General features: G+C 34.4%; 1 protein-coding gene across 1 annotated transcript in view; it reads left to right on the plus strand.

Moving 5' to 3' along the window:
- Window positions 1-25,958, plus strand: part of RAD51B (RAD51 paralog B) — an 887,153-nt gene that overhangs the window by 504,477 nt on the left and 356,718 nt on the right. The window lies entirely within an intron of this gene.

Genomic DNA, 25,958 nt, shown 5'->3' on the forward strand with positions numbered 1-25,958 from the left:
TTGTATTGCTTTTGACTATCCCCTCCTGCTTCTTTTATAAGTATAAACTATTAATATACCATTCTTTGTCTGTATATGTTTTGTTGAACAATCTTTTGTCAGATTCAAAGGAGAGTTAATTTCATGTGATGTCTAATCCTCCTTTTTCCATGTTTGTATGCTCTTTCTCTTGTGTACTCTAATTATGAAAAATAGTAAATTCCACCTCTTTCTACTTTATTCTCTTGAGAATATCCAAACAAAACAAAACCATCTTAGGCCCTCTGTTTTTCTTATTTCACTTCCACTATGACTCCTGGAGTCTTTAGAAGCTTGAAGGAAAATTTATATATTTTTTCTTTGTTTGAACATAAATGCTGCATTACTATTTCAGTTGCTAAAATGTATTATCTAAGTATCCCTTAACTTTTGTGTTTATATTTCAAAGTTTCACCTCTAATCTTTTTATCACAAATGCTTGAAAAGCTTACTTTTTCATTAGACGTGTATTTTTTTGCCAGTAAGATTATACTTATTTTTGTAGGACTAAGTTATTCTTGATTGTAAGTCTTAATCTTTTTGGAATAATGCTACCCAAGATTTCTTGTCCATTATTATTATAGTTGCCAAGTCTTGTTCCTTGGAACTCTTCCTTTCTGGCTGTAGAAAACTACTGTTTTGTCCTGGAAGCTCTGAATTTTGATTCTGGTATATGGGACTTTTTGAAGGGTTTTTTTTTTTGCATGTCTTTTTTTTTTTTTTTGTCGTTGTTGCAGTGTCTTCTATATATATATATATATATATATATATATATATATAGTCCTTTGTTCTAATAGATGTAGGCAGCTTTTCTTTATGATATGGTGAAAACTGATTTCTTTTTTGATCACAATTTTCAGGGAGTCAAATGATTCTTAAATTATTTCTCTTTGGTCTGTTTTCTGGACTAGTTGATGTTGAAAATAAATTCTTTACAGAGAGGCTTGGAGAAATTTACATGAACTGATGCTAAGTGAAATGAGCAGAACTAGGAGATCATTATACACTTCAACAACAATACTGTATGACGATCAACTCTGATGGAAGTGGCTGTTTTCGCAATGAGAGGATCCAAATCACTTTCAATTAATCAGTAATGAACAGAACCAGCTACACCCAGCGAAAGAACACTAGGAAATGAGTGTGGACCACAACATAGCATTTCTATTCTTTCTGTTATTATTTGCTTGCATTTTTGTTTTTCTTCTCGGGTTATTTTTACCTTCTTTCTAAATCTGATTTTTCTTGTGCAACAAGATAACTGTATAAATATGTATACATATATTGTATTTAACATATACTTTAATGTATTTAATATGTATGGGACTACCTGCCTTCTAGGGGAGAGGGGGGGGAAGGAGGGGAAAAGTTGGAACAGAAGTTTCTACAAGGGTCAATGTTGAAAAATTACCTATACATATGTTTTGTCAATAAATAGCTATAATTAAATGAAAAAAAAGAAAATAAATTCTTTATATATTCTTCTACTCCCAATATTATGATTTTTTTCCCAGTATTTATTATTTTTTCTGGAGTTGTAGATTTTTGTTTGGGCTATTCCAATTTTTAGGGACTCTTTACTTCCATATGTTTTAATACCTTACTTTTGAAGCTATGTATTTTCTTTACAATCTCTCTTCTAGCTACCCTACTTATTTATAATTTTTTTTATTCATTGATTTATTTATTTTAGGGTTTTTATAAGTCTTTGTGGCCAATTTTTCTTTTTTTGAGGATCTAGTTATAATTTCTATAAAGTTATTTTTGTCTTTTTGATTTATCTCTTGGTCTTCGTCAGATCAATAATTTTTTTATACTGTTTAGGTTTCTTTTTTGCTTCCCACTGCACTCTTAGAATGATCATGCTATTTTTTCTTGATTTTCTGGGTTCTTGTTGCTGATTTCTAATTTCCTGGTATGTATGTGCTCAGAATGTTAGTAAGTTTCAGCCCTTCCCCCAGTAGTCAGTGGTCTTCAGCACCTCCTGAAGATTTTTCTTTCAAAGTTGTTATAAATATTTACCCTTGTGGGATCTTTGCTGTGAGCATTGCCAGCTCTTGTCTCCACATTCATAATTGGATCAGTCAGAGTTCTGAGGATTTCTAACCACCCTGAAGCTTCATCCTTCTGTACATTTCTGTCTTCCTGCCCCATGATATGGAATGTTGTGGACTTTAGGTGCCTCTAGAGCATCTCTGGTCCACACTTGAAGGCTACTGACCTTCTTTTTTCCCTCAGTTGGCTTTTTTATTGGGATTCCTTTCCCATTGCTTTGCAGGTGCTGAATGTCTTTCAGTTCAGCTCTGAAATGCATGATATTTTTTCCTTAGATTTTTCAACATTATTTGATCTGATGCTCTTTATAGCCTTTGTTGAAGCTCATGTATGAGACCTGGGTTTCTCTATAATCATTCACACATCTATATTAACTGGAAATGTACTCCTTTTGACAGTAAATTGTATCATTTCTATTGTTTCACCCTGAACAATCGGGGTACAGTTATTTATTCTTGATTTAAAATTTAGTGACTATCTCCCCTTTCTTTATTCTTGGGTAGATCTTTTCTAAAGAACAGAACTTTACCTAGTTTATGCCTCTAAAATTAATTTCCAAAGTTTTTCTGGAATGGCCTGCTGATCAGGATTGTCTTTTTTTAGTAGTGTCATTCTGGGGAGAAACATTTTTAGAAATAATCAGCTTTTGATTATAAAGAGAATTAAGCCATAGAGAGAAATTTTACACGTTATGTTGTCATAATGGAATACTTTTTTATTGTATCACTCTTTTAACCACAAATAACTTTGTGTAAAAGTTTTTTGACTTGGGACAAATCTCAAAAAGTAATATGCATTGGGATGGAATGCTTTGTCATTTTTGTGTTTTAAACATAGTTAAGCCTTATTAGCAAAATGATAAAAAATATTTTGATAGAAAATGTTTTTTGCATTTTTAAATAGCATCAAAGCTTATAAAAGCAAGATGATTTCTTAAAAATCAGTCTTTCCAGTATCTATTTAAGTTTTGTTTACTTTTTTTCTCTCTTTGAAGACTTGAAAGTGCTGTGGGAGTTATTTTCCTTTCCAGGCCTATGTGGTTTCATTTCTTGGTTCTCATACCCACAGTGTTGTCATATTTACATTTTCATTGAAGGAATATTTAAAATATTTTCACTGGAATTTTTTGAATGATGATTAAAGTGGGTGGGTAATCTTTTTACAAGGTAGTATGCTAAGCTCATTTTCTGTTTTTAACATTTCACTGTCTTTTCAGACAATAGCATATGTGAGAATTGACCACAGTATTAATCCACGTGTCTGATGCCTAAAAAGCTGATGGCTTTTAGAGGCAATGCATTTCATTTAAAATAAACGAACAAAAAATTTAATAGGACACTTTTTTTTTCCTGTCTAGAACTCTGTATATCTTTTTTTAGATTTGCTGTTTAGCGAGTATAGAGCACTAGGTGTCAGAGTAGCTACATCACAAAATCCCTTCTTTCAAGAGCCTTGTTACTTTAGAGTGCCGAAACAAAATCTTAAGACATAACCATCTGTGGCTATGTGATATTTAACCAACTACTATCATAGCCAACTTTTTCTTGACAGGCAACTGGCTGAAATTATTCCCAAACAGATGCTTCCAAGATATTGGCTTTGGGGTTTTTGTTTCATATTCTTCCTCTCTACATGATCCCATCTCCCTCTATACCATCTTTCCCCTTACAACCTTCATTTTAATTTTTTCAGCCCTACTGCTCTTATACAATTTAGGGTAAAATGAACTGTAGCAGATATGTTTAGAGGGCAATGACTCCAGTGTCCTAAGTAAACTTCCAGACTGACAAGAAGAATATTAATAATGATTATGCTGTATAAAGATGAAAGTTTATTTCAGAGTTACTATACTAAAGTATGTGGGACACATTTTCCCATAACACATGGTTTTGTGTTTAGTTTTTTTGTTTTTGTTTTGGGGGTTAGGCAGCTTGTTTTAATAATAATAATAATAATGATAGTGTTTCCTTTGTGTGAATACTTCCTGTACAGATCTGAAATAGTTCTGTGAATTCTCCCACAAGGTGGTGCAATAGATAGAATGTTGGGCTTGTAATTGGGAATACTGGAAGTCATTTATATCTCTTAGCCTCAGTTTTCTTCTCTGTAAAAATATAGTAATAATAGCACTTGTCTCCCAGAGTTGTACTGAGGATAAAATTAAATAAAACATACTAAGTACTTTGCAAACTTTAAATCACTATGTAAATGTAATTGTTGAGTTTATGTCATCTTAGGCAATTGGCTGTTAGACTGAGCATAAATATTTTGCACAGATAATATGTAGAAGGAGGATCTGAACTCTGATTGCCCTGATTCTAAGGGTGTTCTGGTATCTACTATGCCCTTGTTGTTTGTATGATTGATAAAACAATATGAAGATTTCCCAAAGAGGGTGGAGACAGAGCTGTATATAGGACCAAAAAAGAGGGCTCAATCCCATCTTGGATAGAGAGGGAGGAGAAGTCAAAGAAGTCTCTCCTTGAAAGAAATGGTATCTGATTTGGATCTTGAAGAAAGGTTGGGATTTTAATATACCAAGGTGGCAAAGATGTTGAAACAAGCAACAAGTATTTTGTCAAATAATATGTAACCCAGTTTGTTTTGAGTTTATAATGATTATGGGGAAATAAAGCTGATTTTTGATTCAGAACACTAGCAAATATGTGATCCAATAAAGTTACAAATCAAGTAGTATGGCAATAGTAAGACAGAAGAGTAACACAATTGTATCATTATTCTTTTGCATGCTATGGAATGTAGCTATTACTAGAGAAATAAAATTACTAGAGAAAAAGAAAAATAATTTTTTAAAGAGGAAAATGTATTAAAATCATTGGACCTAGGACTAAAGTTTGAGTGTGGCCCACTTTAATGAAGCACAATATAAGAATACTGGTATTTTGATAAATGACAAATTGAAAGGTAGTTATTTGCATTACAAAAGCTTTCTTTGCTTTATGAAAATAGTAGTAATAGGAATTTTCCAAAGAATGAGTCACTTATATACATTTGAAATTTTTCCATTTCTTCCTAATTGATTTTCATGCCCTTTCACAAAAGCATAAGTTTTCAGAGATAGTTCCAAGGGATTTCATTTGCCATTTAGTGTAGTCCACACGTGAAAAGGACCTTGAGTATAACACACTGAAGTGATCATTAAGTTTTTGTTTGAAGACCTGCAAAGAAAGTTAATTTATCATCTCTTGAGGCAGAGAGGTACATGAATCGTTAGGAGCAGCCCTAATTGTTGGGAACTTTTTCCTGATAATGGGCTCAAATTTCCCCATTTACAGCTTCTACCCATTACTTCTAGTTTTTTTTTTTCCCTCTGGGGCCAAATAGAATGTCTATTAATCTTTCCTCTACACATCAGCCCCTCAAACACTGGAAGGTAACTTTCACTTCTTTTGTGTGTCCTCTTCTTGAAACTAAACATCCTCAATTTCTCTAGCTGACTTTGTTTTGATATGTATTCAGTACCTTTCACCACCTTCTTAATACTCTTGATACTCTGTAGCTTATCAATATCTTCTTAAACTATCATGTAACTGAACATAGTACTTCAAATATGGTCTAAACAGGGCTGGTGACAGTGGCACTACTATCTCTGTATTCCTAAAACTTTAACTCAATGCAACTCAAGTTCATATGAACTTGTTTGGCTGCCATCTGAAACCGCTAACTTATCTTTATGATCCTTCCCTGAATTTTCTCCTAAGTTAAGTTTGCCTCTTCTTTTTAGTCTCAACCTTCTGAGCAATTGATAGTTACCCATCCCCAGGATGAAAAAAAGATTTTTTGCTCCACAGGCTTTGTTTTTAAGTTTCTGGAATAAAACACTGGTAAAATGAGTCGCTGCTTCTTTCTATAGTTTTCTATTTATTATTTATATTTTCTATATTTTTGTGTTTTCTATATAGCTTTCTATATTTGTTTCTGAGTCAAGAAGTCTAACTTTCTTGTAATTTTTAATATACATTATTTTAGTTTGAAGGGAAATAGCTGAAGTTTAAATCACTTTCTTTTAATTATATGTTTGTAAATACTATATAATTCTTTGTATTTATGTTTTTCAAAATGAATGCTACAGTGATACTGATTTCATTTGTCTTTAACAATGGGAGAAAAGCACAAAATACCTAAAGTTATCATCCAGATTTTATAGCCTTTTGTATATTGTCCTAGCTCTTTTAAGTTTAATATTACCAACACATACTGAGTTTATTACATATATCAGTCTATATGATAGGCTTAACAATATGGGAGAATTAATTTGATTGATTCCTGAGAAAATTGTGATATAGTTCATTACAGAAGGAGTTGGAGAACATTTAGATAAGGAAGTAGTGATTACAAAGAGCCAGCATGGCTTTATCAAGAACATGTCAAGACAGATTAAACTCCTTTCCTTTTCCGACATGATTACTAAACTAGTGAATGAGGGGAATGCTGTGGATATAATATATGCAGATTTTAACAAAGTTTTTGATAAAGTATCTTATTTTGTGGAATAAATGGAGATACATTAATGAGACTATACAGATGGATTCAAAACTCTGTGGTTGGTCAGCTTCAAAGATGGGTCATTAAAGGTTCCTTTGTGTTATTGTAAATGGAAGTCTCTAGTTGAGTCACTTCATAGATTACTTGAAGCTTTCAGCTTAACTAATGCAGTTCTGAACTCTTATCTCATTTCTTTCTGTCTTTCTTTCTCTCATCTTTCTTGAATCATTCTTTGACTCCTTTTGGAGAAGTTTCTTAACTTATATTTAGTCTTCAATCCTTATCTTTGGTCTATCATCAAGTAAATTAATATTTGTTTTATAATCATAAAACCATTCAAGTATCCATTATCATTCCAGTATACTACAACTTGTCATATTCCTATTAGCAACAATTATCTCAGAATGCTTGAATGAAAATAACCAATTTTGTTAGAACTCTTGAGAAAACCTATATCCCAGATTCCCACTTTCTTAACAAAGGCACAGATGGTATGGACACTAAATTTTCAGATGACACAAATCTGAAAGGAAAATTCAGGTCAGTGACTTAGAATTAGGATCCAAATGTCTCTTGGTATGCAAAAACATTGAATTGAATCTGTTAAGATGAAGTTCCATAGACATAATGTAAAATTTTACACTTGGTGCAAACAATCAACTTTGCAAATATAAGATGGAAAAAAGTGATTACACATTAGTTGCTCTGAAAGAGATCTTAGAGTTTTGGTGAACTTAAATTTCAGTATGAGTTAGCAACATGATTGATGTGACAGCAGAAAAACTAATGTGATTTTGGGATTCAGATTTCCAAGAACATGAAGTTCCACTATACTTTTTCCTTGTCAGACCCCATTTTGGAAGATTATGTTAGTTGTGGTTGCCATGGTTTCAGAAGGATATTTATAAGTTGACTTGTGTCCAGAGGAAGGTAATAAACAGGATGATGAAGCGTCTTAATATTCATGCCATATGTGAATGGATGAATAGAACTGGGGATATATAACTTGAAAAAGAGATGACCTAGGGGTGGAAAGGCATAAGTAACAGCTGAATTTTCAAGTATTTGAATAGCTATCCTATGGAAAAGAAGACTTTTTCCTTTTGGCACTAGTGGACAGAACTAGAATTCATGGGTAGCAGTTGCAAAGAGGTCATATATGGACTAGGGAAGAAAAGTTTTGTCTCCATATAGAGCTGTCCAAATGTAGCTGCCTCAAAATATTTTCAAGAATAGCTTCTAGCAGAGAATGTAATATGCATCACCTGATGGGTGTGTTGGATTAGGGCTTCATTTTGTGAATGGTTTGTACTAACTAGCTGCCAAAATCTCTTCCAACATGCCTTTTTACAAATGTGCAAATGGTGGTACAGAGAATAAAAGGACTTGCCCAGAGTCAGAAAGGGTAGTGACAACTAAAATTCAAATTTGAATCTTTTGTCTGCAAAATCACCTTCTCTTTGTAAAATGTACGATTTGTTTGTGCACGCACCCATGCTCACACACATGAGTGTGCATGCATGGATGGAGGTAAAAAGATATAAAAAGGCAAAAAAGAGAACATATTGACAAATTTCAATGAAAGATCAAATGGTCTCTGTTCAGATTGAGTGATGATGTTTCAGTAAAAAGAGAAACCAGATGTGCAGTTGCCTTAATCCCTCTGTTCTCGAGCTCCATATTTGATTATTGTAGCATAAACAATGCAACTAATGTCTTTGATTCTAAACACATCACCTTTCCAGCCCAGACTTGTTAGTCACATTAACTACTTGTGAAAGGAACGAGTGCTCTCAGGGAGAAGATTGACATTGGACAACAATTCTAAATTCACTTCTGTTCAGTTTCATTGACAAATCCTGGATTTCCACTTGATGGGCCAAGAAAAAAACAAAGGGATTGATCTTTTCCTGTTTTACTTTTCACACAGAGCTCTTCACAGGTTTTGTTTATAGACATAATACTATTGGCAAGCTCCAGTGTACTTAGACTCATAGTACAATACAATTTACTTTTCTACTTCTCTCCCCTAATCCTTACTTATAGAGAAGACTCTTTCCATTAAAATTCCTTCATGAAAGCATGAAGTGAAAAGTCCAAGCATGCAATGTTTTTTTCAAAGGAAAAGATACTTAAGGAATGGAAGATGTCCCAGTCTCTTTCCTATTTTGACCAAAGTAAATAAGTTGAAATCTTTTAAAGTATTTAAAAGAATGTGGATAGGTCATCATTCTAGATCTAATATTGGGGAGAATAAATAAAAGGAAGTTCACTTTAAAGAAACTTTCCCAGGCCGAATTTTATTCCCTGAAATATCATACTGAATTTCAAGGTTGAATCTAAATATAAGTAGTTAGAATATCTGTTAAAAGCAAGAATGATATTTGAAAGAAATTTCTACTTGCTTAACTTGCCTATTATTCAGTGCTCTACTATCTGTTTTTTTCTTTAGGTCTTCATTTTCTAAACAAAGCCTTATGAGTGCAAAGGTAGGAGTAGAGGCAGGATTTTTTAAAAAGAATGATACACTATTACTCTGGAAACAAAGAAAGAAAGAAAGCCAGGAAAAAAGGAAGCAAGATAGTTCTTTATTTTCTGATATTATAAGAAAAAAAATGTCATGCTTAATCAAAACATTAGCTCATCTATATTATAATAGCAATGCCAATAAATATTTATCCGCTCCTCAGTTTTAGAACTAATGCTCGTTAGAGCTGGAAAGAACCCTTCAAAATCATCTAATCCAATATTTTTTATCATATACATAAAGAAATTAAGACCATTTTATATTTGTAAAGAATTACTAAAGTTCTTGAACAATATCATGCACAAAGAATCTCCTCTTCTTTAGAGCTTCAGATTTGGAAAGGAAAAGCTCAGAAGCTATTTAATTCATTCTTCCTTCTCCATTTCACAAGCAACGAAAGTGAGACCTACTTTAGCCAAATGACCTTTCTAAATTTACACAGTGAAAGTAAGTTCAGGACTCAAAGTCAGTTCCTTTGACTCCAAATCTGGTGTTATTTCATTTAAAAGTCATCTTTGGTAATATGTTTCATCCTACTTATACCTGCCACCCATCTTTCCATTTTCTTTTGAATCACTTGCCATTTTATTTTTCTGTGGTTATGGTAGTCTGTAATTCATTATCATACCACAGGTTTGGACAGGTGCCTATTAAACTATTGAAAAAATTCTAGGTATTCATAAATATAGCAAATTGGTAAATTTCTAGATTTTGGTGACTCTTGGTTATTAGAAACTGTATTTCATGACTTTTTCTCTTTAATTAGACAGGGTGTGGCTTAGAATAGATTGGCAGCTCAAAGTTGTAGGAAACATCACCTATTTTCAACCTGTAAGTCAAACAGGAATATCCTCTATAAACTCTCGCCAGAATGGTCTTCCCAGCCAGTATGTCAAGGTCTTCAATTAGGGAAGAACTCACAACTACCTGATGCATCCCATTCTACTTAGGAATAGCTATAATTATTGGGAAATTTTTCTTTGTAATAGCCAAGAATATGCTTCTTTTCAACTTCCACACACAGGTCCTAGTTTTGCCTTCTGGGGTAACGCAGAGCAAGTCAAATACCTCTTGTGACACAATAGCCCTTCAAATATTTCAAGACAGTGATCATATCCTTTCTATTTTTTTTCTTCTCTAGGCTAAACACTCCTAGTTCTTTTTTAGTTGATACTTATATAGTATGATTTATTATGTGCTCTTGCCATCCTGGTTACTGTTCTGTGGATGTGTTCCAGCTTATCATCTTTGTTCTTAATTAAATTATGGTGTCTAACAATATGTTAGATGTGGTCCAAGAAGGGCAAAGTGGATTGAAATGGTCATATCTTTCTGCACACTATGTTTCTATTAAGATTATCCAAGATTGCATTCTATATTAGCTTTTTAGTGGTATTAACCCATATTGAGGCTGCCGTCCATTAAAATAGCCATCTCTTTTTCACATGAACTTTCTTTGTAGCTACTTTTTCCTTTGTCCTGTGTTTGTAAGTTGCTTTTTTTTTTAAATGGATATAACATTTTCTTTTGTACTCTCAAACTTTAATGATATATTTTGAAATTTCCTAGGAATCAAAATTAAGCATATAATTGAAATAATATGACTTCTGCTTGTTTTTTTTTAAAAACAATTTAAATGTTTACCCATTTCCAGCCCAATTGCAATTTTCATTCTTTGCATTTTTGGAAAGACTATTGAATGAATGAATGAATGAGCATTCAATAAATATTTTTATGTCAGTCACCATGCATTGTGGATACAAATAGAAAGAGCAAGACAGTCTCTATGCCCAAGGAGCTTGTATTATATTTGTTGTTCAGTTATTTTCAGTTGTATTTGAATTCTCATGACTCCCAAAGGAGGGTTTTGTTTTTGTTTTTTTGGCAAAGATACTGAAGTAGGTTTGCCATTTCCTTCCCCAGCTCATTTACATTTAAGCAAACAGGCAAACAAGGTTAAGTGGCTTTCCCAGGATCACACACCTAGTAAATGTGATTTGAACCCATGAAGCTTAGTCCTCATGACTTCAAAGGGCAATATGGCAGTCAGGCCTTTCTCTGCTTAGTGCATGAAAACCTTTAGTGAGTGAATAAGTTTTTTACCCCTGAATATGGCTGGAAAGGAGTAATTTCTGAAGGTCCATTTTTTCTATCTTTTCTATCTATAGATAAACCATCTTTTCTAGTCTATAATTTATTCCCTTACTGTAAATATAAGGATAAAGTAAGACTTGCATTAGCTTTCCTTTTTTCCTTTATAATCATCCAAATTATCGTAAGTAGTTACCCTACCCTTTTATCTTTTTCTTGCCACTGTTTCTCTAAAACATAAACCTTTTTTGTTGTTTTTTGCATTCCCCCACAATTCAACTTATTGTACACATTTATCTTCTTGATAATCTCACAAAATCACGGCATTCTTATGTTCACCCCCTAGTTATTCAAGCAGCCCTCATAAACATATTATTATTGTTGTTAGTCTTACATTCTTGAAGAGGATCAATGACATTGAGCGTGATATATTGACTTGCAAGTGAATTCTGTTTAAATGAGGTAGAGCTGTGCAAAACATTATACTGTGGCTGAAAGAGCAATAATCTTCGAGTTAGGAGATTCTTCAATTTGAGCTCTGTCTTTAATACTTCTAATTACTCTGGTGACTACACACAACATGTAACAACTGAGTCTTGCTTTCCTCATCTGTAAAATGGGGATATACCTCATGATATACCTCATAAGATTAGTGTGATGATCAAATGAGATAATATATTAAAATGTTTTGCATAGCTCAGAATCTAAATGTCAGTTGCTGTTGCTCTCATTTACTAAAGCTGGCTTTCCAAAATGTAAATTCATAATACATTTCTTATGTAGAATTGTTCTCTTTTAAAGAGACAGTTTGCCCTTTTATTCTTTATTAAAATAATTTGCATTTGCAGTGTCAGAATTTCATTTGGACTTCTTTTATAGTATCTTAGCTAATGGCATCCTGCCTATCCTGGTCTCTTTGAAAACTTCTCTCAAAATCCAATATTCATGTCCTCTTTTTATTGTGTCCTTTTAGTCAAGTCTGATAATTTGTTACTCCATTTGGATGTTCATTTTCTTTTCTTTTCTTTTTTTGTAGGATTCTGGCTTTTAATCCATTCTGCTAACCGCTTCCTCTTTATGGGGGAGTTTACCCCATTCACATTTATGGTTAGAATGACCAATTCTGTATTACTTGCCATCTTGTTAATCCCGGTTTATGCTTTTCTCCCTTCTTTCCCCTTTACCCCCCTTCCCAGTATTAAGCTTGTGAGCACCACTTGCTTCTCACAGCCTTCTCTTTTTAGTATCCCTCCACCCGCCTTAGAGTTCCTCCCCCTATCTTACCCCTTTCCCTCCCAGTTTCCGTATTCCCTTCCGCTTAGCTTATTCCTTCCCTTTTCACTTTTCCCTTCTCACTTTTCAATGAGGTGGGAGAAGTTTCACCATAGATTGAATATGTCTTAAGATTTTTCACTTAAAGCCAATTCTGAAGGCAGTAAGATACCCACTATATTCATCCCCCTCCATTCTTTCTCTCAGATATAATAGGTTTCCTATCCCTCTTCATGAGATGTACTACTCCCACTTTACCCTTTTTCTGGTACAATGTCCTTTCCACATCAGTTTCTAGAACAAGGTATACATGTATTCTTTATACATCTTTATAGCTGAAATATAGTTCTCAAGATTAATCTTTACCTTTTTAGATTTCTCTTGAGTTCTATATTTGTAGATCAAACTTTTTGTTAAGTTCTGGCTTTTTCATCAAAAATAAGTGAAATTCGCTTACTTCGTTGAATGTCCATCTTCTTCCCTGGAAAAAGATGCTCATTCTCGCTGGGTAAGTTATTTTTGGTTGCATACTAAGTTCCTTAGCCTTTCGGAATATCATATTCCAGGCCCTTCGATCCTTTAATGTGGATGCTGCCAGATCCTGGGTGATCCTTATTGTGGCTCCTTGATACTTGAATTGGGTTTTTCTAGCCGCTTGCAATATTTTTTCCTTCGTCTGAGGGTTCTGGCATTTGGCCACTATATTCCTTGGTGTTTTGATTTTAGGATCCCTTTCAGTGGATGATCGATGAATCCTTTCAATGTTTATTTTTTTCCTCTGTTCCTATGACTTCTGGGCAGTTCTCTTTGATAATTTCCTGGAAAATAGTGTCCAGGCTCTTTTTTTCATCATGTTTTTCTGGGAGTCCAATGATTCTCAGATTGTCTCTCCTGGATCTGTTTTCCAGGTCTGTAGTCTTCCCCAGAAGGTATTTTACATTCTTTTCCATTGTTTGATTTTTTTTGGATTTCCTTGACTGATTCTTCTTGTCTCCTCGAGTCATTCAATTCCAATTGTTCAATTCTGATTTTCAGTGAAGTATTTTCTTCACTCACTTTTTAAAAATCTTTTTCTAATTGTCCCATTGAGTTCTTTTGTTCTGTGGAATTTTTTTCCATTTCGCCAATTTTATTTTTTAGAGAGCTATTTTCTGTTTCCAGTTCACTAATCCTATTTTTCAAGGATTTTATTTCTTTATCCACTCTCTCTTTAACTGACTTCTCTAGGCTCTTTTGCCAAGCCTCCCATTTTTCTTCTAGCTCCCTTGTGAGAGCCTTTTTAATTTCCTCCATGAGATTCATCTGTGCTGAGGAACAGATGATCTCCTCCTTTGGGGATTCACCTGGAGACTGTCTGTTTTTAGTCTCCTCAGGATTTAGAGTCTGCTCTCTATCTGTGTAGAAGCTGTCAAGGGTTAAAGTCCTCTTCAGTTTCTTGCTCATTCTGTCTAATAATCAAAGACAGACTAGCAAAGAAAAAAAGAAAAAAATTGGAGTCTTTCTTTGGGGGAGGGGCTGGGTGGTGTTACCGAGCTTCCTCTACAGACTGCGAGGGGGGTAGCAGTGAGGCACTAGCCCGACTGTGCTGCGCCTGCGCTCTGAGATCCGAGAGCGTGCTGAGTCACTGGGGGGGGGGGGGGGGGGGAAGAGAGAGGGACGGCCAGGTCCCGAGAGACTCCAGCTGTTTGGGGTTGTATTCTTCACCCCCGGTGTTTTTAGCTTCTCTGCTGGGCTGCTGACTTGCTGCCAGGGCAAGGTATCCAAGCCTGTAGTGAAGCTCTCCCCGCAGAAACGGCTGCGATCACTCCCCACCCCCTCTCCAGTCTGCTCCTGGGCTCTCACTGCCACTGCCCGCTGCCTGCGCCCGATCTAAAACCGCCCCAGCCCTCCAGTAAAGACAGACCTTTCTTGGCGAATCTCAAGGATAGCTTCTCTTGGTAACTATTTGTGGGTTTTTTTTTTTTTTCAGTCAAGCATTAATTCAGAGGCTTGTAATGAAATGGATAGTGAGAGAAAGCACGGAGCTACACATCTGTGTGCCTCCTCTCCGCCATCTTAACCAGAAGTCCCCTCTTTTCTTTTTTTAAGAGATATTCAAAAGGTTTTCCATTTCCTTTTCCATGTCATTTTATAGATGAGGAAACTTAAGCAAATAGGATTAAGTGACTTGTCCAGGGTCCAAGCTCAGGGTCTGAGCTTGAATTTAGACCTTTAAGGGTGAGTTTTCCTGATTCTAACCCCAGTGTTCTGTCATTGGACTGTCTTAGTTTCAGCTATCACCACTTCTTCATCTATTACAAATACTTCAGGTACTATGGCTACCATGGAGTATATAGACAGCAAATAAAAATTTACACTTAAATTTTTAAGTGACTAAATCACTTTATTTTAGAATTGAATTTCAGCAGGGGACTCTCAAATATTCAAGCTTATTTTATTATCCATTAAATTAGAATTATCTTGTCTTAGTAAATCTTAGTAATCTATCTGTTTGAAGTAGTAGAAGAGAATACAGAATTGGGAAAACAGTATAACAGATAATCCAAAGTTATTCTATTTTTATATTTTAATTTAGAATATTCTTCAATATATGTATTACTCTGAAAGAACTTTACGTCATCCATAATGTTACATTGTATGATAGTGCAAATTATAACCTTTCGGTGTGTCTATTATTTATATATCTTCTTTAAATTCTGTATATAGTGTCTATCCACTCGCTGTTCTTAAGGTCTTCCTTTTGACTTTTTCCCTGGACATCCATTAATCTCACTACATAATGGGCCCAACTCTTTCTAGTCATGTGTCTCTCTGATGACATTCCTGGTGCTACTCTAGTGACAATTTTAATTCAGACTATATTGCAGGCTTTTCATTGACACTATGTATTTTTAATTATCCTGAGATTTTGAGATTGTATGATTTGTAGTCACATTGTGTCATAAGAAAAATATAAAGTTTTTTCAAATGTCTTAATTTGAAAATTCTCATATCCCATTGTGTCTGCTATCAGCCTTCTCTTCTTAAAATTCCTATCCTTTCACCACAAAACTTTGTCAGTTTTTGTCTATCATTTCTTTGGAGATTAAGATTTACTTTATTCAAGAAATAATTAATCTCAACCATATTCCATGTTGCATGTTTCCTTAGTTTAAGCTCCTTTAGCTCTTAGTAATTTTTTTGTACTTTATATGTAAGTTAGATGGCTATAAACAATTAGGTGGTATAGTTAATGGAACACTGGATTTAGAATTAGAACAGTCAAGTTCAAATCCAGCTTTCAATACTTACCAACTATCTGACATGCTCAAGCTGTTCAACTTTTGTCTGCCTTAGTTTCCTCACTTATAAAAATGGGAATATTAATACCTACCTCTCAAGGTTGGCATAAGAGTAGAATGAGAAATTCATAAGTGTTCTCAAAATCTTAAAGTATTATATAAATGCTAGCTATTGTTCTTGTTATTACATAATCTTATATGTAGTATTAGTCTTTATTTTTTTTCATGTCTTTTATCTCAGATCTCGAACTCAATTTTAAGTCCTTTAAAGTCTTAGACTGCTTTTATTTTTTTATTCTCCATTAGATTCTAACAAGCTGTGGATAGACAGGAAGAGTTTTATAAATAGCTATTAGTTAAATACTGAATGAATCAAAATCATAGAGACAGCACATGGAAAGAAATGGAAAAATTTACAACTTCCTCATCTTTTATCCTCCAAGTTCAACTTATTCTTCCTCTGACTCCATTCAGTTTATTATCTATGAACATGAATCTAAGCACCACTCTAAGAGTTTATGTTCTGTTTTGCATACTTATACCTTTCAGGGGTCCTATGTAGGGAATATATTAATTATTCTTTCCAGTTCTTTCTTGGCTGAAGAAAAATACAAGAATGAGACTAAAGAGAGATTAATGTTAATGACAGAAAAAGGAGGCAATAATGCCAACCAAAAGTTGGAGGAATGTCTTGCCATTACTATAAATATTGGGAATAAACTTCTGATGAATAATTAAGATTTGACTATAATGAAATAATAACTTGAATTTAGTGCTTTTTTCTCATAAGAAAAACAGGTATTATTAGCAGCTTCTCATAGGACATACTCTTCTATCCCTGGTGTTAATGTTTTCTCTTTTTATAATTTTTTAAAAAATTTTTTCTATTTTGTCCTCTAGTAGAAGAATACAAATTCTTTGGTACTGGGGGTTCTCTTTCATTATTCTGTATATCCCAAGGGCCAATCCACGATCTTTACACACAGTAGACACACAATAAATATTGCAATGTGGAATTGGGGAAGGCAACATAAATCTAGGTCTTCTGTTTACAAGTCTATTATTTTGTTCTCCATGTTATACTGAACAATATTCATCATTTTTGTCTTGTTGTTATGGTTGAGTCACTCAGTTGTGTCTAACTCTTTGTAATAATGGCAATAATAATGGTAACAACTATCATTTAAATAATGCTTTAAGACTTGCAAAGCCTTTCTTAACAACAATTCTGGGAAGTAAATATGATTATTATTCCCATTTTATAGATGGAGAAACTTTGGCACAAAAGAGTTAAGTGACTTGAGGGTCACATAATTGAATGTATAAATATAAGCTTAAGTATAAATATAACTGTATTAGCATTAGAAGTAGGATTTGTACACAAATTTTCCTGAATGTAAATGTACCAGGGTAAGCAACTGTTTTACAGTCCAATACTAAGTCTCCCTTTCACACTTATTTAATCACATTTCCCTTATGGGATGTGAAATGATTATGTACTCTAATTTTGAAAACATCTATTCATGAAATGGGACAATGAAAGTGTAATATTGTTTCTTTTCTTTTCTTTTTTGTACCATTTAATATTTTATTTTCTTAAACATTTGCAAATCACACTTTAAACATTTTTATACTACATTTTAATTTTGCCCCCTTGAATCCCCTTTAGCCTATCTCTTGTGAATTTTTTTTTTAATTATAACTTTTTATTGACAGAATCCATGCCAGGGTAATTTTTTTACAACATTATCCCTTGCACTCACTTCTGTTCCGATTTTTCCCCTCCCTCCCTCCACCCTCTCCTCTAGATGGCAAGCAGTCCTTTACATATTGAATAGGTTACAGTATATCCTAGATACAATATATGTTTGCAGAACCGAATAGTTCTCTTGTTGGCCAGGGAAAATTAGATTCAGAAGGTAAAAATAACCTGGGAAGAAAAACAAAAATGCAAATAGTTTTACATTCATTTCCCAGTGTTTTTTCTTTGGGTGTATCTGCTTCTGTCCATCATTTATCAATTAAAATGGAGTTAGGTCTCTGTCAAAGAAATCCACTTCCATCAGAATACATCCTCAACAGTATCGTTGTTGAAGTGTATAATGATCTCCTGATTCTGCTCATTTCACTTAGCATGAGTTCATGTAAGTCTCTGTAACCCTCTCTGTATTCATTCTGCTGGTCATTTCTTCTTCTTTTTTTTTAAAAACTTTTTATTGATAGAACGCATGCCAGGGTAATTTTTTACAGCATTATCCCTTGCATTATTCTGTTCCAATTTTTCCCCTCCCTCCCTCCACTCCTTCCCCCAGATGGCAAGCAGTCCTTTACATGTTGAATGGGTTGCAGTATATCCTAGATACAACATATGTGTGCAGAACCAAACAGTTTTCTTGTTGCACAGGGAGAATTGAATTCAGAAGGTATAAATAACCTGGAAAGAAAAACAAAAACGCAAGCAGTTTATATTCATTTCCCAGTGTTCTTTCTCTGGGTGTAGCTGTTTCTGTCCATCTTTGATCAATTAAGGCTCTCTTTATCGAAGAGATCCACTTCCATCAGAATACATCCTCAAACAGTATTGTTGTTGAGGTATATAATGATCTCCTGGTTCTGCTCGTTTCACTCAGCATCAGTTCATGTAAGTCTCGCCAGTCCTCTCTGTATTCATCCTGCTGGTCATTCCTTACAGAACAATAATATTCCATAACATTCATATACCACAATTTACTCAACCATTCTCCAATTGATGGACATCCTTTCATTTTCCAGCTTCTAGCCACTACAAACAGGGCTGCCACAAACATTTTGGCACATACAGGTCCCTTTCCCTTCTTTAGTATTTCTTTGGGATATAAGCCCAGAACTAACACTGCTGGATCAAAGGGTATGCACAGTTTGATAACTTTTTGGGCATAATTCCAGATTGCTCTCCAGAATGGTTGTATTTGTTCACAACTCCACCAACAATGCATCAGTGTCCCAGTTTTCCCACATCCCCTCCAACATTCATCATTATTTTTTCCTGTCATCTTAGCCAATCTGACAGGTGTGTAGGGATATTTCAGAGTTGTCTTAATTTGCATTTTTCTGATCAATAGTGATTTGGAACATTCTTTCATATAAGTGGTAATAGTTTCAATTTCATCATCTGAAAATTGTCCGTTCATAGCCTTTGACCATTTACCAATTGGAGAATGGCTTGATTTCTTATAAATTTGAGTCAATTCTCTCTATATTTTGGAAATGAGGCCTTTATCAGAACCTTTAACTGTGAAGATGTTTTCCCAGTTTGTTGCTTCCCTTGTAATCTTGTTTGCATTACTTTTGTTTGTACAAACCCTTTTTAATTTAATATAATCAAAATTTTCTATTTTGTGATCAGTAATGGTCTTTAGTTCATCTTTGGTCACAAATTTCTTTCTCCTCCACAAGTCTGAGAGATAAACTATCCTATGTTCCTCTAATTTATTTATAATCTCATTCTTTATGCCTAGATCATGGACCCATTTTGATCTTATCTTGGTATATGGTGTTAAGTGTGGGTCCATGCCTAAGTTCTGCCATACTAATTTCCAGTTATTCCAGCAGTTTTTATCAAATAATGAATTCTTATCCCCATAGTTAGGATCTTTGGGTTTGTCAAACACTAGATTGCTATAGTTGACTATTCTGTCTTGCGAACCTAACCTATTCCACTGATCAACTAATCTATTTCTTAGCCAATACCAAATGGTTTTGGTGACTACTGCTTTATAACATAATTTTAGATCAGGTATAGCTAGGCCACCTTCATTTGATTTTTTTTTCATTAATTCCCTTGAGATTCTCCACTTTTTATTATTCCATATGAATTTTGTTGTTATTTTTTCTAGATCATTAAAATATTTTCTTGGAAGTCTGATTGGTATAGCACTAAATAAATAGATTAGTTTAGGGATTATTGTCATCTTTATTATATTCGCTTGGCCTATCCAAGAGCACTTAATATTTTTCCAATTATTTAAGTCTGACTTTATTTGTGTGGAAACTTTTTTGTAATTTTGCTCATATAATTCCTGACTTTCCTTTGGTAGATAGATTCCCAAATATTTTATGCTATCAACAGTTATTTTGAATGGAATTTCTCTTTGTATCTCTTGCTGTTGGATTTTGTTGGTAATGTATAAAAATGCTGAGGATTTATGGGGATTTATTTTGTATCCTGCTACTTTGCTAAAATTATGAATTATTTCTAATAGCATTTTAGTAGAATCTCTGGGGTTCTCTCGGTATACCATAATGTCATCTGCAAAGAGTGATAGTTTGGTTTCCTCATTGCCTACTCTAATTCCTTTAATCTCTTTCTCGACTCTTATTGCAGAGGCTAGTGTTTCTGATACAATATTGAATAATAATGGTGATAGTGGGCAACCTTGATTCACTCCAGATTTTACTGGGAAAGGTTCCAGTTTTTCCCATTGCACATGATGCTTACTGAAGGTTTTAAATATATGCTTCTGACTATTTTAAGGAAAAGTCCATTTATTCCTATGCTCTCAAGTGTTTTTATTAGGAATGGATGTTGGATTTTATCAAATGCTTTTTCTGCATCTATTGAGATGATCATATGGTTTTTGTTTGGTTGGTTATTGATATAATTGATCATGCTAATAGTTTTCCTAATATTGAACCAGCCCTGCATTCCTGGTATAAATCCTACTTGGTCATAGTGTATTATCCTGGGGATGATTTTCTGTAATCTTTTTGCTAATATTTTATTTAAGATTTTAGCATCAATATGCATTAGGGAGATTGGTCTATAATTTTCTTTCTCTTGTCTTCAACCTACCTGGTTTAGGTATCAGTACCATGTCTGTGTTGTAAAAGGAGTTTGGTAGAACTCCTTCAATCCCTACTTTTTCAAATAGTTTATTTAGCATTGGAGTTAATTGTTCTTTAAATGTTTGGTAGAATTCACATGTAAATCTATCTGGTCCTGGGGATTTTTTCTTAGGGAGTTGGTTAATAGTTTGTTCTACTTCTTTTTCTGAGAGGGGACTGTTTAGGATATTTACTTCTTCCTCTGTTAGTTTGGGCAAGCTATATTTTTGGAGGTATTCTTCCATTTCATTTAAGTTGTCGAATTTATTGGCATAAAGTTGGGCAAAGTAACTCCTAATTATTGCTCTAATTTCCTCTTCGTTAGTGGCGAGTTCTCCCTTTTCATTTTTAAGACTAATAATTTGATTTTCCTCTTTCCCTTTTTTAATCAGATTTACTAAGGGTTTACCTATTTTGTTGGGTTTTTTATAGAACCAACTCTTAGTTTTATTAATTAATTCAATAGTTTTTTTGTTTTCAATTTTATTGATCTCTCCTTTTATTTTTAGAATTTCAAGTTTAGTGTTTGACTGGGGGTTTTTAATTTGTTCCTTTTCTAGCATTTTTAGTTGCAAGCCCAATTCATTGACCTTCTCTTTCTCTATTTTATGCAAATAGTCCTCTAGAGATTTGAAATTTCCCCTTATTACCGCTTTGGCTACATCCCATACATTTTGGTATGATGTCTCGTTATTATTGTTTTATTGGGTGAAATTATTAATTATGTCTATGATTTGCTGTTTCACCCATCATTCTTTAGTATGAGATTATTTAGTTTCCAATTATTTTTGATCTACTTTCCCCTGGCTTTTTGTTGAATGTAATTTTCATTGCATTGTGGTCTGAAAAGGATGGATTTATTATTTCTGCCTTACTGCATTTGAGTTTGAGGTTTTTATGTCCTAATATATGGTCAATTTTTGTATAGGTTCCATGAACTGCTGAAAAGAAAGTGTACTCCTTTCTGTCTCCATTACGTTTTCTCCAGAGAGCTATCATATCTAATTTTCCTAGTATTCTATTTACTTCTTTGACTTCTTTCTTATTTATTTTGTGGTTTGATTTATCTAATTCTGAGAGTGCAAGGTTGAGATCTCCCACTATTATAGTTTTGCTGTCTCTTTCTTCTTGCAGCTCTCTTAATTTCTCTTTTCAGAATTTAGATGCTACACCACTTGGTGCATAGATGTTTAATATTGATATTGCTTCATTATCTATGCTACCCTTTAGCAAGATATAGCGCCCTTCCTTATCTCTTTTAACTAGATCAATTTTTGCTTTAGCTTGATCTGAGATCAGGATAGCTACCCCTGCTTTTTTGACTTCACCTGAAGCATAGTAGATTTTGCTCCAACCTTTTACCTTTAACCTGCATGTATCTCCCTACTTCAGGTGTGTTTCCTGTAAATAACATATTGTAGGATTCTGGCTTTTAATCCATTCTGCTAACCGCTTACTCTTTATGGGGGAGTTTACCCCGTTCACATTTATGGTTAAAATTACCAATTCTATATTACTTGCCATCTTGTTAACCCCTGTTTATGCTTTTTTCCCTTCTTTCTCCCTTATCCCCCTTCCAAGTATTAAGCTTGTGAGCACCACTTGCTTCTCACAGCCCTCCCTTCTTAGTATCCCTCCCCCTGCCTTAGAATTCCTCCCCCTATCTTACCCCTTTCCCTCACAGTTTCTGTATTCCCTTCCACTTAGCTTATTCCTTCCCTTTTCACTTTTTCCTTCTCAGTTTTCAATGAGGTGGGAGAAGTTTCACCATAAATTGAATATGTCTAAAATTTTTCTCTTAAAGCCAATTCTGAAGGCAGTAAGATCCCCACTATATTTATCCCCCTCCATTCTTTCTCTCAGATATAATAGGTTTCCTTTGCTTCTTCATGAGATGTAGTATCCCCATTTTGCCCTTTTTCTGGTACAATGTCCTTTCCACATCTAGTATCTAGAACAAAATATACATATATTCTTTATACATCTTTATAGCCAAAATATAGCTCCCAAGATTTATTTTTACCTTTTTAGGTTTCTCTTGAGTTCTATATTTGTAGATCTTACTTTTTGTTAAGTTCTGGTTTTTTCATCAAAAATGGGTGAAATTCTCTTATTTCGTTGAATGTCCATCTTCTTCCCTGGAAAAAGATGCTCATTATGGCTGAGTAAGTTATTTTTGGTTGCATACCAAGTTCCTTAGCCTTTCAGAATATCATATTCCAGGCCCTTCAGTCTTTTAATGTGGAAGCTGCTAGATCCTGGGTGATCCTTGTTGTGGCTCCTCTATATTTGAATTGGGTTTTTCTAACTGCTTGCAGTATTTTTTTCCTTCATCTGAGGGTTCTGGCATTTGGCCAGTATATTTCTTGGTGTTTTGATTTTAGGATCCCTTTCAGCAGGGGATTGATGAATTATTTCAATGTCTATTTTACCCTTTATTTCTATGACTTCTGGGCAGTTGTCTTTGATTATTTCCTGGAAAATAGTGTCCAGGCTCTTTTTTTCATCATACTTTTCTGGGAGTCCAATAATTCTCAGATTGTCTCTCCTGGATCTGTTTTCCAGGTCTGTTGTTTTCCCAAGAAGGTATTTAACATTCTTTTCTATTGTTTGATTTTTTTCAATTTGCTTGACTGATTCTTCTTGTCTCCTTGAGTCATTCAATTCCATTTGTTTGATTCTGATTTTCAATGAAGTATTTTCTTCACTCACTTTTTTTATATCTTTTTCTAATTGTCCAATTGAGTTCTTTTGTTCTATGGAATTTCACCAATTTTGTTTTTTAGAGAGCTATTTTCTGTTTCCAGTTCATTAATCCTATTTTTCAAGGATTTGATTTCTTTATCCACTCTGTCTTTAAATGAGTGGGATGACTTCTCCAGACTCTCTTGCCAAGCCTCCCTCTCCTTTTCCCATTTTTCTTCTAGCTCCCTTGTGAGAGCCTTTTTAATTTCTTCTATGAGATTCACCTGTGCTGAGGAACAGATGATCTCCTCCTTTGGGGATTCACCTGGGGACAGTCTGTTTTTAGCCTCCTCAGGGTTTAGAGTCTGCTCTCTATCCATATAGAAGCTGTCAGTGGTTAAGGCCCTTTTCAATTTTTTTGCTCATTTTGTCAGAGAACAATCAAAGACAAACCTGCAAAGAAAAAAAAAGAAAAAAAAAACCCTAAATGGAGTCTGCTTTTTTGGGGGGAGGGGCTGGGTGGTGTTATTGGGGGCAGCAGCGAGCCACTGGCAGGACTGTGCTTCACCTGCTCTCTGAGACTTTGAGAGCATGCTGAGACACTGTGGGGGGGGGGGGGGGTGGCCAGATCCCAAGAGACTCCAGCTGTTTGGGATTGTATTCTTCACCCCTGGTGTTTTTAGCTTCTCTGCTGGGTACTGACTTGTTGCCTGAGCAAAGTATCCAATTCTGTAGCAAAGCTCTCCCTGCAGAGATGCAGAGACCCCACCCCCTCCGGTCTGCTTGGCTGTGAGCTGCTCCCTGCTCTGGCTGCCGCTGCCTGCCTGCCCTCAGCCTGTGCCCGATCTAAAACTGTCCCCATCCTGGAGCAAAAACAGATCTTTCCTAGCAAATTTCAAGGATGTCTTCTCTTGGTAAGTATTTGTGGGTTTTTTTTTTTTTCAGTCAAGCATTAATTCAGAGGCTTGTAATGAAATGGATTCTGAGAGAAAACGTGGAGCTTACACAGCTGTGCGCCTCCTCTTCGCCATCTTGGCCAGAAGTCCTGTAATATTGTTTCTATCATTTCTTTGTTCTTAGTTGGAAGGTCATAGAAATTTCTAGGTATTTATAATCTTTTATTATATGTGGCCCAAAATACACCACAGTTACCAGTACTGTTTTCTTACTCCAAATAATAATTTTGATTAATTGGTTTGATGAATTCCCTGGCTTTAGAGTGCATCTTCCCAGTCTTTTTGTTAATGCATATGACTCATATATAACAGACATTTATCTATATTTGTCATGTACATAGTTCCTGTCCTCTGTCACTAAATGAATTAGTAAAAGACCCATCCTTCCTTTATCTGCAACTTTAGGCTTTTACATTGTTTTTGTAATTTTGAATAATAGTTTTTTATTTTCAAAATACATGCATAGATAGTATTCAGCTTGCATCATACAGCATTCACCCTTGCAAAACTTTATGTTCCAAATTTTTCTCCCTTCTTTCCCCTCATCCCTTATCCTAGATAGCAAATAATCCAATATTGGTTAAAAATGTGCAATGCTTTAAAATGTACTTTTATCATGCTGCACAAGAAAAATCAGATAAAAAAGAATAAAAAAGTAAGTAAATAATAACAAAGGTGAAAATATTATGTTATAATCCCTATTCAGTCCGCATCGTCCTCTTTCTGGGTAGAGATAGTTCTCTCCATCATAAGTCTAATGGAATTGGCTTGAATCATCTTGAATAGAGCCACATCCATCACAGTTCATTATCACATAATTTTATGGTTGCTGTGAGCAGTATTCTTTTGATTCTATTCATTTCACTTAGCATCAGTTCATGTAAGTCTCTCCAGGACCTTCATGTGTTTAATCGGAATCAAAAACTTACAATAGGAGGAGGAGAGGAAGGAAGCGACAGAAAGCAAATAATTGTTTACATAATGTGCTACAGTTTCATTTTATCTGCCCTATCATCTTGAAAGAATAAATGCCCTGTATGGTGGCTAATTGGATTGTTTCAAGATTTTCTGAATATTCCACTAAATTTACTATAATAACAAGTAGTGAATAGTGACTGATTTGAACCCAGGACCTTTTATTGTAGTCTATGGGAGAAATTGTGTCTGCATTTTGTCTGGAGGTACACCATTTCATTTCACAGATGGATTAAACCTGAGGTTTTAAAATCAACATTGGAAACAAAATGGGTGTCCTTATCCGAGGGACTGGCTAACCAAATGGCAGATAAATATAATAGGATATTATTATGTCATAAAAAATAAGAGGAATTCAGAGAAATTAGTAAAGAATAGTGTAAATGGATACAGAGCAAAAAAGTAGAATTAGAAGAACACTCTAGCAATAACTATCATAAGGGAATCAATAATAATAATAATAATAAAAGACAATTGAACTAAGATGAACTGCAATCTTGTTCCCAGAGAACAGATATGAAACATAGCTCCATTTCCTCAGAATAGGGGGGTAGAATCTTGCTAATATTGCTTTCAGATTCCTTATTTCTTTAACCTTAAAAATGGGGAAGGAAATGGCAAACCATTCCAGTAACTTTGCAAAGAAATCCTCATGGACATATCAAAAGGAAGTCATGAAAAGTTAGGAAAAAAAAAAAACCCAAAAAACACTGTTCTTTGCAGTTAGGT

This window comes from Antechinus flavipes, chromosome 2 (assembly GCF_016432865.1).
Source record: "Antechinus flavipes isolate AdamAnt ecotype Samford, QLD, Australia chromosome 2, AdamAnt_v2, whole genome shotgun sequence".
NCBI classification, from domain to species: domain Eukaryota; kingdom Metazoa; phylum Chordata; class Mammalia; order Dasyuromorphia; family Dasyuridae; genus Antechinus; species Antechinus flavipes.